The 13,725-nt window shown below is 46.0% G+C and overlaps 1 protein-coding gene across 18 annotated transcripts in view; it reads right to left on the reverse strand.

The window, feature by feature from the left end:
- The window catches only part of ADGRG5 (adhesion G protein-coupled receptor G5), a 35,596-nt gene extending 26,961 nt beyond the window's left edge, over positions 1–8,635 (reverse strand). For 2 of the 18 annotated variants that reach the window (XR_002519255.2, XR_004179766.1), the window contains exons 1-2: positions 8,358–8,497; positions 6,787–6,964 (exon numbers count right to left, since the gene is read on the reverse strand). The gene's annotated coding sequence lies outside the window, so the exon portion shown is untranslated. Of the gene's footprint in view, positions 1–4,380; positions 4,419–4,660; positions 4,684–4,796; positions 4,843–6,786; positions 6,965–7,451; positions 7,468–7,688; positions 7,741–8,357 lie in introns of those variants that run through there. The other 16 variants (XM_021932026.2, XM_021932036.2, XM_031658199.1 and 13 more) reach the window with 14 other exon arrangements.
- Positions 8,636–13,725: the final 5,090 nt, after the last annotated feature.

Below are 13,725 nucleotides of genomic sequence, written 5' to 3' on the forward strand. Positions count from 1 at the left end.
ATGCACTGGAAAACCAAACAATTTGTGTGACTCACTTTATTACCATATTTGCTTTACTGTGGTGGTCTAAAACCAAACCCACAATATCTCCAAGATATGTCTGTAAAACTCCTTGAAAAAAACAAAAAAGAAAATCCTTCTGACTTAGGTTATGCAAAGATTTCTCAGAAACAACACCAAAAACATGATCCATGGCAATGACAACAACAAAAAACTGATAAACTGAATTTCATCAAAATTAAAACTTCTGCTTTTTGAAGGTCATGGTTAGGAAAATAAGAAGATAAGCCACAGACTGGGAGAAAACATTTACAAACACGTATCTGATGTTTTTAAAAAACTGTATGTGGACTATATAAAGAACCCTTACACAACTAATAACAGGACAAACTACCCAATAAAGATAGGAAAAGATTTGAACAATCACTATACCAATGAAGATGTACAGATGGGTCGGGCATGGTGGCTCACACCTGTAATCCCAGCACTTTGGGAGGCCAAGGCAGGTGGGTCACCTGAGGTCAGGAGTTCGAAACCAGCCTGACCAACATGATGAAACCCCTATCTCTATTAAAAATATAACAATTAGCCAGGTGTGGTAGCAGGTGCCTGTAATCCTAGCTACTCGGGAGTCTAAGGCAGGAAAATTGCTTCAACCCAGGAGAAGGAGGCTGCAGTGAGCTGAGATCATGCCACTGCATTCCAGCCTGGGTGACAGAGCTGGACCTACATGTTTAAAAAAAAAAAAAAAAAAAAAACCTATAGATGCAAATAAGCACATGAAAAATGCTCAATATCATTAGTCATTAGAGAAATGCATATAAAAACCACAATGAGATATCACTACACACCTTCTAGAATGACTAGGATTAAAATGACTGGTAATACAAAGTATTACGAGGATACAGAACAGCTGGAAGTCTCATTCACTCCTGGAGGGAATGTAACATGGAAGTGGAATCTAGAAAAGTCAAAACTATTGGATCAGAGAACAAATCAGTAGTTGCCAGGGAGAAGGTAAAAGATATTAACTACAAAAGGGCCCGAGATAACTTTTCAGGGGACAACAATGTTCTATATTTTGATTGTGATATACATGTATACATGACGGTACACATTTGTCATAATGCACCAAACTGCTCTCCAAAAGGGTGAATTTTATTGTATGTATACCTCTATAGACAAGACTTTAAAAATCCAACTAAAAAAACATATTAAGAGGATGAAGAAGAGGAAATAGGGGAAGGAGGGCAAGAGAACTGATGATCCTCCTCTTAGAAGAAAGAAAGTCAATGAAAACTTGCAAGGCTTCAAAGAGGGAGAGCCACAAAACTCAAAACACCTGTTTGATGGCAGTGGCAGAGGAAAGTAGTTAAGAACATGAGTTTTCATTTTTCCACCACTGGATCTGCAAAAATCTGAAATATGATAGCACCAGTGAGTCTGTGGGGACAGGCACATTCCCGCACTCTCCGTCTAAGATCTGAGCATCATCTGCAAGGGGGCGGCTTAGCAACACATTCGAACTTTATGTTCTGAATATCCTTTGAGCCAGGAAACTCATTCTTATGAATTTATCCTATGGAAAGAACAGGGCAAGCCAGGATTATACACATACAAGAATATTTAGAGTAGTATTGTTAATAAAGAAAAGTTGAAAGCTATGTGAACATCTATCAATAGAAGAATAAATAAATTACACTCCAGTGCCATTCTGGAAAACAGTTCGACAGTTTCTTATAAAACTAAACATGTACCTATCGTATGACCCAATAATTGCACTCTTGGGCTTTTATCCCAGAGAAATGAAACCTCGTATTCACACAAAAACCTGTATATGAACAGTCATCGCAGCTTTATTCATAATAGCCTCAAAGTGGGTGAAAATGGTTAAATGGTGATACATTTGCCCTCTGAAATACAATTCTCAGCAGTTAAAAAAATGAATTTCTCAAAAAAAGCTACTGACACACACAACTTGGACGGATCTTAAAGGAATTATCATGAGCCAAAAAAAAAAAAAAAAAAAAAAAGCCGATCTGAAAATCGGCTGTGTGATTCAATTTATGCAACAGTCTTGAAATGACAAAATGATAGAGATGGAGAATAGATTAGTGGTTGCAAAGGGTTAGGGAGGGGGAGTCTGTTTCTTTAAAGGTCTTGCACAAGGGATCCTTGTGGCGATGGAACAGTTCTGTGTCTTAATTGTGGTGCTGTTTACAGGAATCTTTTATTTTATGTCATGAAATTGCAAGGCAAACGGTCTGGCAGTTTCTTATAAAGTTAAAACACACTTACCAAAGAACCAGCATACATAAATGAGTGTCTATAATACAGAATGAAGTCTGTGAACTATACCAAAGACAATTTCCTGGCTTTGATATTACACTGTAGGCATGCAAGATGTTACTACTGGAGAATAAGTGAAGGGTATACAAAACCTTCTGTACTATTTTTTGCAACCTTCTGTGCATTTATAATTTTTTTCAAAATTAAAAGTTAAAATATGCAACAGATTGTCATTTCACTATTAAGAATTACGTGTATTCTTTCAAAAAAAAAAAAAAAGATGCATATAGCCGGGCACCATGGTTTGCACCTGTAATCCCAAACTAAGACAGGAGAATTGCTTGAGGCCAGGAGTTAATGACCAGCCTAGGCAACATAGCAAGACCCTTTCTCTAAAAAAAATTTTGAGGCCAGGTGTGGTGGCTCATGCCTGTAATTCCAGCACATTGGGAGGCCTAGGTGGGCAAATCACTTGAGGTCAGGAGTTCAAGACCAGCCTGGGCAACATGGCAAAACCCCATCTCTACTAAAAATATAAAAATTAGCCAGGCATGTTGGCACATGTGTAATCCTAGCTACTCAGGAGGCTGAGGCAAGAGGATTGTTTGAGCCCAGGAGTTCAAGACTTCAGTGAGCTATGATGGCACATCTGCACTCCAGCCAGGATGACAGAGTGAGACTCTTCTCCAAAAAAAAAAAAAAAAAGGCTGGGCACAGTGGCTCACGCCTGTAATCCCACCACTCTGGGAGGCCAAGGCAGGCGGATCACAAGGTTAGGAGATTGAGACCATCCTGGTCAACATGATGAAACCCCATCTCCACTAAAAATACAAAAAAAAAAAAAAAATTAGCTGGGTTTGGTGGTGGGCGCCTGTAATCCCAGCTACTTGGGAGGCGGAGTCAGGAGAATCACTTGAACCCAGTAGGCAGAGGTTGCAGTGAGCCAAGATCGCGCCACTGCACTCCAGCCTGGCGACAGAGCGAGACTCCGTCTCAAAAAAATAACACAAAAAAATAAAGCTAAGTAAAAGAAGAGCACAGCATATCATTGAGTGGAAAGGGCAGGTTGAAAATAACACACGAAATCTCATTTATGAAAAATTATGTTTGTATGCATGCTGAAGCATATTGGGAGATCTAGAAGGATGGCCACCAAAATGTTAATAATGCTTTTTTGAGGGGAGAGGTTTTTCTTTTTAAACTTCCTTCTATATTTGCTGTATTGTTTAATTTTTTTTACAACATATTACCTTCATGACAACAACAACAAAAAAAAACAAATATTTTAATAGTTAGGATTTTTAAATGCTCCAAGTGACTATCAATACGGAAGAAATAATAGTGACATATTGCTCATAAAAGACAGAAAGCACATTGCAAAACAATCTAATTCCATTCTCTCAAAAAAAATCATATATTTTATTATATGCAAAATCTGGACAGGCCAGGCGCAGTGGCTCACACCTGTAATCCCATCACTTTGGGAGGCCAAGGTGGAAGGATCATTTGAGCCCAGGAGATCGAGACCACCCTGGGCAACACAGCAAGACCCCTATCTCTACAAAAAACGCAAAAAATTAGCTGGACTTGGTGGCACATGCCTGTAGTCTCAGCTACTCAGGAGGCTGAGGTGGGAGGATCGCTTGAGCTCAGGAGGTCGAGGCTTCAGTGAGCTATGATTGTGCCACTAAACTCCAGCCTGGGTGACAGATCAAAACCCTGTCTCAAAAACAAAAAACAGAAACAAAACAAGAAAACAATGAAGTGGGGAAGGTTTTTCTAGCTATGACTCAAAATCCAGAAGCCAAAAGAGAAAATACAGATACATTTTATTACATAAAAATTATTTAAGGCCAGGCGTGGTGGCTCACGTCTGTAATCCCGGCACTCTGGGAGGTTGAAGTGGGTGGATCACGAGGTCAGGAGATCGAGACCCTCCTGGTTAACATGGTGAAACCCTGTCTCTACTAAAAACACAAAAAATTAGCTGGGCATGGTGGCGGGTGCCTGTAGTCCCAGCTACTTGGGAGGCTGAGGCAGGAGAAAGGTGTGAACCCGGGAGGCAGAGCTTGCAGTGAGCTGATATCGTACCATTGCACTCCAGCCTGGGCAACTGAGCAAGACTCCATCTTAGAAAAAAACAAACAAAAAAAATTGTTTAAAAAGACACTTCTACCTGGCCAAAAGAAGGCCATATGTAATGTTAAAAGACAAATAACAAATTAGGACAACTATTTGCATATAATACTTTTATCTATGTATAACAGACAAGAGCTGATTTTCCTATTACGTAAAATGCTTCTAGAAATTGATAAGGAAAAGTCGAACCCAATATAAAAATGGGCAAATGGTGGGGCGTGGTAGCTCATACCTGTAATCTCAGCGCTTTGGTAGGCCAAAGCGGGAGGAAGATTTGAGCTCAGGAATTCGAGACCAGCCTGAGTGACATAGCAAGATCTTGACTCTACTAAAAATCAAAAACATTAGCTGAGTGTGGTGCCACGCACCTGGTAGTTTCAGTTGCTTGGCAGGCTGAGGTGAGAGGATCACGTGAGCCCAGGAGTTTGAGGCTTCAGTAAGCTATCATGGTGTCACTGCACTCCAGCTTGTGTGACAGAGTGAGACCCTGTATCAGAAATAAATAAATAGAGCCGTGCGTGGTGGCTTATGCCTGTAATCCCAGCACTTTGGGAGGCCGAGGCAGGAGGACCACCTGAGGTCAGGAGTTCAAAACCAGCCTGGCCAACATAGTGAAACCCTGTCTCTACTAAAAATACAAAAATTAGCCAGGCGCAGTGGAGCACACCTGTAATCCTAGCTACTCAGGAGGCTGAGTCAGGAGAATGGCTTGAACCCATGAGGCGGAGGTTGAGGTGAGCAGAGATCATACCACTGCACTCCAGTCTGGGTGACAGAGCAAGACTCCGTCTCAAAAAAGAAAAATAAATAAATGGTGAACTCACACATGTGAGAAATAATATAAGCATAGCGACATTGTTTGTAAGAGCAAATAAATAGAATCAGCACAAATGTCTATGAATAGGGGACTAGTTAAATAAACCGTAGCTTATCCCTACAACATTAGAATATGCAGATGACAAAGTGGATGCTCTCCTCTTACTGACATGGAAAGCTCTCCAAGATGTATTTTCAAGTGAAAAAGCAAAATGCAGAATAGTATGTAGAGTATACAACTTTTTGTATCAACTGGGGCACTTTTGTATCAACTGGCACATCCACGCCCAGCTAATGTTTTTATTTTTGTAGAGACGTGGTTTCAGCATGTTGCCCAGGCTGGTCTCAAACACCTGGGCTCAAGCGATCCTCCCTCCTCCCGCCTCAACCTCCCAAAGGGCTGGGATCACAGGAGGAAGCCACCAAGCCCGGTCTCTACTCCAATGTCATGAAGGAATCTGCCCGTTTCTTCCAGTCCTTTTATAGATTCATTTTTCAAATTGAAATCTCCAGTCCATTTGCATTGATAATGGGGTACAGTGGGAAATATAAATCCAATTTCATTTTTTCTCCAGGTGGTCACCCATTTTTCTTAACATAATTTTTTAATATATGTTTATTTTAAACATGAAATAGAGACTCTGGAGTCACAGAAGGCTGGGTTCTTATTTATTTGGCTATTTGGCTGTGTTATTTACTTACCCTCTCAGAACCTCAGAGAAAAGACAAAGGACAAGATTTGGGGGAGCCGGCTGCGGTGGCTCATGCCTTAATCCCAGCACTTTGGGAGGCTGAAGCAGGAGGATCACTTGAGCCCAGGAGTTTGAGACCAGCCAGAGCAACATAAGGAGACCCCATCTCTACAAAATTAAACATTAAAAATCCTAACCCAGCATGGTGGCATGAGCCTGTGGTCCCAGCTACTCAGGAGGCTGAGATGGGAGGATTACTTGGGCCTGGGAGCCGTGATTGTGACACTGCACTCCAGCACTCCAGCCTGGGTGACAGAGTGAGACTCTGTCTAAAACAAGAAAACAAAAAAACAAAAAAGATTTGGGGAGGCAAAAGAAGCTACTGAGCTACTGAAAGAAATCATTTAGGAGAGATAACTGAGGCTCAGTAGTGGAGGACCTGATAGCACAGAAAGGATCTTGGGCCAACTTGTCTGCCCCTTCACTATACTGTTGGTGAAACCGAGGTCCAGTCAGATAGATGGATTTGACCTGCAGGGTGTGGACCCTAAGACCAGGCTCTTACCCACACTGGTTCCAGGCAGGCACTGAGGGAAGACAAGCCTGACCCTACTACACAACTGAAGACATTGAGGCCAAAGCAGAAGTGATACCTCCCTCAGGCACTCCAGATAGAAGCTGTGGTTTCCACCCCCTTTCCCAGGAGCAAACCACTGTCTTCACTTCTGCTTGCAACCTCCAAATTCCCCTCCACATCCCTTCACCATCGTCTCATACGCTGAGTCATTTCATTTTCCACCCTGCAATTCATTATTTGGGGCCTTCTAGGAAATAGCAATCCCTTCCTTACCTGACTTCCAGAATGGTTCCAGTTGATGGTGGGGAAACTGAATTACTGCACAGAGGAGTCTGCTTGAGTTCTACAGCAGGCCAGTGGGCAAGCTGGGACTCAAACCCAGGCCTCCAGGGTCCAGGGCGCTACCCCCTGCACACTGCAGCCTCCCAAAGATGGTTGGGCAGCTGAGTTGCTGTGTAGACAAGTAAGACTCTATTTAGGCCAATAGACAAATGACGAGCTGTGGAGCACAGGACAGAGCCTTTGGAAGATGAGAATCTGATAACCAGTGCCAGTATTCAGTGCCTAGGCTGTGTGACACCGGACAAGGCACTTGACCTCTCTGTGTCTCAAGTTTTCTCATCCGTAAAATGAGGCCAAGGAAACCTATTTCCCAGAAAGAGAAACTCCAACAACAATTTCCCTGATCCTCTACTGGAATCAGGCTCTGAGCCAGGTCCAGGGCTCTGGCCAAAATCCTTGGTCAGGAATACATCTGAGCACAAGGCTTGGGAACCCCTGCCTTCCTCCCTGCAGCTGACCATGCACCCCAGAAGCCCACCTCTCCCCAGCGGCATGAGGGCCTACTGAGCCAGCCATTCTCCACACACAGCCCCACCTGCCCCTGCCAACCACAGTCTGGAGCCCCTGCCTCTGGCCTGGGTGAGGAATCAACCAACCTGTGGTCTCTGCAAAAAAAAAGCCCTAAGAGGCCAGGTGCAGTGGCTCATACCTGTACTCCCAGCACTTTGGGAGGCCAAAGCAGATGGATCACCTGAGATCAGGAGTTTGAGACCAGCCTGACCAACATGGTGAAACCCCCGCCTCTACTAAAATTACAAAAATTAGCCAGGTGTTGCGGCTGGCGCCTGTAATCCCAGCTACTCAGGAGGCTAAGGCAGGAGAATCGCTTGAACCTGGGAGGTGGAGGTTGCAGTGAGCTGAGATCACACCATTGCACTTCAGTCTGGGCAACAGAACAAGATTCTAAAAAAAAAAAAAAAAAGCCCTAAGAGATGCTATTAGTGACCCCATTTCACAGGCTGGGAAAGAGAGGCCCCCACCGGAGCCCAACAGGAAGTCTGTGACCAAGCCAGCAGCAGAGCCATTTCCCTGAGACATGCTGTCCCCAGGATCCAATCTAGGTCGCTCTGAAAGGAGCTGCACCTGCTCCAGTCTGCCAAGCACAAAGTATGTGCCAGGCCCTCTACTGAGCCCCTGACAGCCATCCACGGTGCAGGTTCCCAGACTCACCCCATTTTACAGATGAGAAACTGAGGTCCAGAAAAGAAACCACCCTTCACTTGTCCCAGACCTCGTGGGGAAGCTAAGATTCGAGCCCCATGCCTAACCACTTCTTAATTTAAATCGCCCTTCCTTCCAAAAGCATAGTTCTCTACATTCCCCCAGATGTGGAGCTGCCAACCAGAAAGGGAAGGAGGGTGGGTCCCCAGCTTGCTCACCCAGGATGTCCCCAGGCCTGTGCCCACCTAGGTGTGGGTATGCCCAGTACCCACTGAGGGGCCTGTGGATAAGGACAGAGAACCGGGCAGGGGAGAGTGGGGAGAGGCCCAGAGGAGGCTGACCTGTGAAGCTGCCGCTGCTGTCTCAGCTGCTGTCTCGGCTGCTGTCTTGTTGCTTCTGCAGGAAGAAAGGGAAGTTGGGAGGCGTCTGTGGGTGGCCTCTCCCTTCGCCCCACACCTGCACCCCCACTGCACTTCTCTCTGCTCCCTCCACCCCAGGCCCAGGCCCAGGCATCACACTCTCACTTCACTTCTCCTTTCACTAACAGCATCCTCTTTGCTTCCTCCAAGCCGGTGGTCATGCCCTGGTCACCCTTTGATGGTATCACCCCGTAGAGTCTGCAGCACTTCCTGGGGTGGCGGCTCCTCTGTGGAGGTGCTCGAGGACATGGCAAAATGGCCTTACGCAGTGCTCAAGACCCACCTGAGCTCCGCATCCTTGGGCAAGAGATGTCGCCCCTCTGGGGCTCAGTTTTCCCACCTATAGAAAAGGGAAAATGATCCCTTTCTGATCTGACAATCGATGGCATATTGATGATGGCAAGGACCTCAGGCAGCAGCTGGGTCAGACTGCCTGGGTTCAAGTACCAAGCCCACCACTTGCTGGGTGGGTGACTTGGGGCAAGCCACTCACACTCTCTGAACCTGTTTCCCCTCTGTAAAATGGAGATAATGACAGTAGCACCTTGCAGGGTAGTGTGGGGCTTACAAAAGGTAAGGCTGGCAAAGTCACTGGAAGCACTCTATGAAGCCATCATATTTCACAGATGAAGGATCTGAAGCCCAGAAAGGACCAGGGCCTGGCCCAAAGTTGCCAAGTGGCAGAGCCTGGTGGAGAGGGGCCTCCCTGGCCACAGAGCCCAGAAAACATGGGGCTGGAAAGCTGGCCAGCTTCTCCCTGAGCCAGGGGTCTGGATAGGCCCGAACTGCATCAGCCATACCCTCTGAAGAGCTCTAAGGGAAAGCCAAGAGGTGTGTGGGGGTAGAGAGAGACAGTGTGTGTGTTGGTAATGGGGAGATGGTGCTCTCTCCTGCCTGGGCCCCATCTAGACTCCTGGGAAAACTGTGACTCAGGAATGTGCTCTTCCAGCCCTGGGGGAAAGATGGAGAGGCAGCAAAAGGCAGAAACCAGACAGGTCCTAACATGGTCTCCCTCCTCTCTGTCTCACTGGGACCCTTCCCGCATCAGCCCAAGCACACCTCACAGGTAGTACAAGTGGCCTCTGCGGAAGCAGGAGGGAGCTGCTCCTTGGAGGGCAGGCAGGTCCCCATCCCAGCTGCACGGTGAAGGCTTTGCAGGGACACCAGTGCACCTATGTCCTGACTCTTGGGCTACACTCCCTCTGGGTGACTTGGGCAAGCCTTGGCCCTTCTTGGCACTTCTGTTTTCTTTGATCATGATCCAGACCTTGACCTCCAGGCCCTTCCTTTCTGAGGTCACCCAGCTACCACTAGGATTGCCATGCCAACCTCCTCCTTCCTCATGCTGAATGTGAGCCCAATTGGCTGTTCTCAGGGCTCAGGAGGAGGTCCTGCCTACCCCACAGCCCCTCTATTTTCCAGCCTGGGTCTGTACCAGCCTCACTGTGCCGTGCTTCAGTTGGGGACTAAGTTAGTGCCTGTTACTTAGCCCTGCACTCCTGGTCCTGAAACTCACTACCAAGATACTCTCCTGCTCAAAAGCCAGTGGCGAGGCTAGGTGCGGTGACTCAGGCCTGTAATCCCAGCACTTTGGGAGGCAGAGGCAGGTGGATCACTTAAGGCTAGGAGTTTGAGACCAGCCTGGGCAACATGGCAAAACACCCTCTCTACTAAAAATACAAAAATTAGCCGGGCGTGGTGGCACACACTTGTAATCCTAGGTACTCAGGAGACCGAGGCACAAGAATCGCTTAAACCCAGGAGGTGGAGGTGGCAGCGAGCCGAGATCACACCACCGCATTCCAGCTTGGGCAACAGAGCGAGACTCCGTCTCAAAAACAAAACAAACAAACAAACAAAACAAACCAGTGGTGGCTTCCTTCACAGTCTAACCCCATCCAACTTCCACCGCCACCCAGTCTGAGTGTGCTTGCCATATTAATACCCACCTCCCTGCTCGGTCCCAGCTGTGGTCCCACACATGTACCTGGGAAGCCCTCCAGCTCCTCTCCACCCATCAGGGCTCCACTGGATCCTGCCTCCTCCAGGAAGGCTTCTCTGCCTCCCGCTCCTCTGCAAAACACTCTGGATGCTTGAGTGGTAGGAAGCCTGCCAGTCTTCTCTCAGGCCCCCAGGCAGGGAGGAGGCCACATACCATCCCAGTAAAGTGTCTCCTCATATGGGGGCTACTAATCCCGGTGAGCTGCAAGAAGACTGTAGTGGGACCCCAACAGGACTTTAGATAAACTGTGTTACACTGCAAAAAATGTCATTTACACGTCTTTCTCAATCTTGGTTGTGTCCAGCAGAAGCCTCAGCTTAGGTCTAAACTGTTTGTTTTGTTTTTTGTTTGTTTGTGTGTTTGTTTGAGACAGAGTCTCACTCTATCAACAGGCTGGAGTGCAGTGGTTCAATCTCGGCTCTCTGCAACCTCTGCTCCCGGGTTCAAGCAATTCTCCTGCCTCAGCCTCCCAAGTAGCTGGGACTGCAGACGCACGCCACCACACCCAGCTAATTTTTGTATTTTTAGTAGAGACGGGGTTTCACCATGTTGGCCAGGATGGTCTCTATCTCTTGACAAGTCAAATGACCTGCTCACTTTTGTCTCCCAAAGTGCTGGGATTATAGGTGTGAGCCACCGCGCTCAGCCAAGGGCTAAACTGTTTTAACCCCTCTCTCACAAGGACTAGGTCCCTTATTTTTCCCCATTTTTCAATCTTTTATTAGACATCAAAACAGGATGTCTGACTTCTAAATGCTTTATTGTGGTACGAAATATATATATATACAAAATATATATATAAACAAAAGTTACCATTTTAAGCATTTTTAAGTGTAGATTCAGGCCAGGTGGGGTGGCTCACGCCTATAATCCCAACACTTTGGACAAAGCCCTAGTGGTAGGACTACTTGAGCCCAGGAGTTCAAGACCAGCCTGGGAAACAGCAGACCCTGACTCTACAAAAGAAAAAAGAAAAAAAAATTAGTTGGTCATGGTAACATGGCCCTGTAGATCCACCTACTCAGGAGGCTAAGGTGGGAGGATCGCTTGAGCCCAGGAAGTCGAGGCTGCAGAGAGTTGTGTTCGAACCACTGCACTCTAGCCTGGCGATACAGTGAGACTCTGTCTCAAACAAACAACCAACCTGTCTCAAAAAAAAAAAAAAAGTGTACAGTGCAATGGTATTATGTACCTTCACACTGTCATGCAAACATCACCACATCCCATGTCCAAAACATTTTTCATATTCTCAAACTGAAACTCCATACCCATGAAACAGAACTTCCTGTTTTCTACTCCCCCAAGCCCTTGCAGCCACAGTTCTATTTTCTGTCTCTTGAATTTGACCAATCTAAGTACCTCATCTTAGTAGAATCACACAGTCTTCGCCCTTGCGTGACTGGCTCATTTCACTTAGCATGATGTCTTCAAGGTTCCTCCGTGTTGTAGTGTGTCAGACTCTCATTCCTTTTAAAGGTTGAATCACATTCCACTAGGTGTATAATACACATTACATTTTGTTCATTCATTTGTTGATGGACACTTGAGTTACTTCCACCTTTCAGCTATTGTGATTAATGCTGCAATGAACATGGGTGTAGAAATGATGCCCCTTCTTAACAAAGAGAACGTTTCTAGCTAGACTTTACTAATGTTGTTTTATTTGCATGCTATTTATTGTTGTGATTTTCTTCTACTTCTGGCAAATTATACAAATTTTCTATTTACCTAGCTATATGAAATAGCCTTTAAGATACACGTAGATCCTCCACAGTGGAATGATTTTTTTAAAAATGCTAAGTAAATAAGGGCACAAGCGTCATGTGTTAGTGGCAAAAAGTGGTGGCAGTGATACAGGAAGAGAACTGCTGAAGTGTGAAAAATATCGATACACGCCTCAAAAACCTGACTGTCCTGAGTTGAGAGGAGTGGGACAGACTGCCAGAGAGAAACCCTACCGAGACCACGGGGGAGGCTGATGCCAGATCAACCTTGCATTCAGAGAGGCACCTGGAGGTGTTGTTCTAGAAAGAGAACTACAGTAAAATTGAAACAGTCAGATCTGGGATCCAAAATCTCATAGGGTGACCCCGGGCCAGTTACTTGAGATGATCCTCTGGCCTCTGCCTCCCAAGTTAGCTGGGACTACAGGTGCGTACCACCACACCTGTCTAAACTTTTCATCTTTTTGTAGAGACAGGGTGTCCCTATGTTGCCCACACTGGTCTTGAACTCCAGGCCTCAGGCGATCCTCCTGCTTCGGCTTCCCAAAGCACCGGGATTACAAGTGTGAGCCACCGTGCCCAGCCCAGTCACTTCTGATCTTCACTTTTCTCATTATGACACGGTGGTAACAACACCCAGCCCCAAGGTAACTAAGATAACATCATGGGAGCTGCCAAAACCTGTGGCCAGCACCTACCTTGGTTCTACGATCGGGTTGGTCACGTCACCCAACCCTAGCCCCTGCAAAAGACACCCTCAGGACAATATTTATTGCTTCTCTCTAAGGAGAGAAGGCCTGATAGTGAGGAGGTTATAGCTAGAGTTCAGGTGCACCATCAACTCAGTCTCCACCACCTTCCCCAGCCCCATTTCCACCTCCAAAAACTCTGGGCAAGACCTCTGGGCTCTTGACCCAAGGCTGTTACTGACTGTAGGACCCTGTGCAAGTCTGAGCCAAGAGCCTCTCTGAGCCTTCACTTCCCCAGCTGTAAAATGTGGATGCCCTTGTCCTCTGAGTACTCAAACCGCATACATCCCCTATCTGTCTCTGGCTGGTGAACAGATGCTGTCAGCATTCAGCCATGCAGAACAAATACAAAGCAAATGAATCGACAAGTGAAACTACCAGTCTTGCAAAGTGTGGGATTTCATGAAGTTGGTGGAAGCAATGCAGGAGAAATGGAACAGCCGCTGCCCACAGAGAAAGGGAACGTCTGCAAGGGAAGTGACCCAGACCCGAAAAAAATCACTGGACTATCAGAGGATTGAGAGTGATCCTAGAGTTTGAGGAAGCTTTCAAATATTTTTGCAAAAATGACTCTTACTGCAAAAACCAAATCAGAAGGGAAGGATGCTATATACTCAACCACTACAAGAAAAAATAAGACTTCCAGTGTTAACATTTGATTCATTCTTGGTTCATTCTAAGGCGTGCGTGGTTGCAATCATAATCTAAACTCTGTTAATCATGGGGTAAAACGAACTTATCTTTGTAATATTTAGCTTCTTTTTCTAGGTAAAATCCCAATCAGGCTGGGTTTTCCCCACTGTCTTGGTGAATTT

The sequence above is a fragment of the Papio anubis genome, chromosome 18 (genome assembly GCF_008728515.1).
Source record: "Papio anubis isolate 15944 chromosome 18, Panubis1.0, whole genome shotgun sequence".
Taxonomy (NCBI): domain Eukaryota; kingdom Metazoa; phylum Chordata; class Mammalia; order Primates; family Cercopithecidae; genus Papio; species Papio anubis.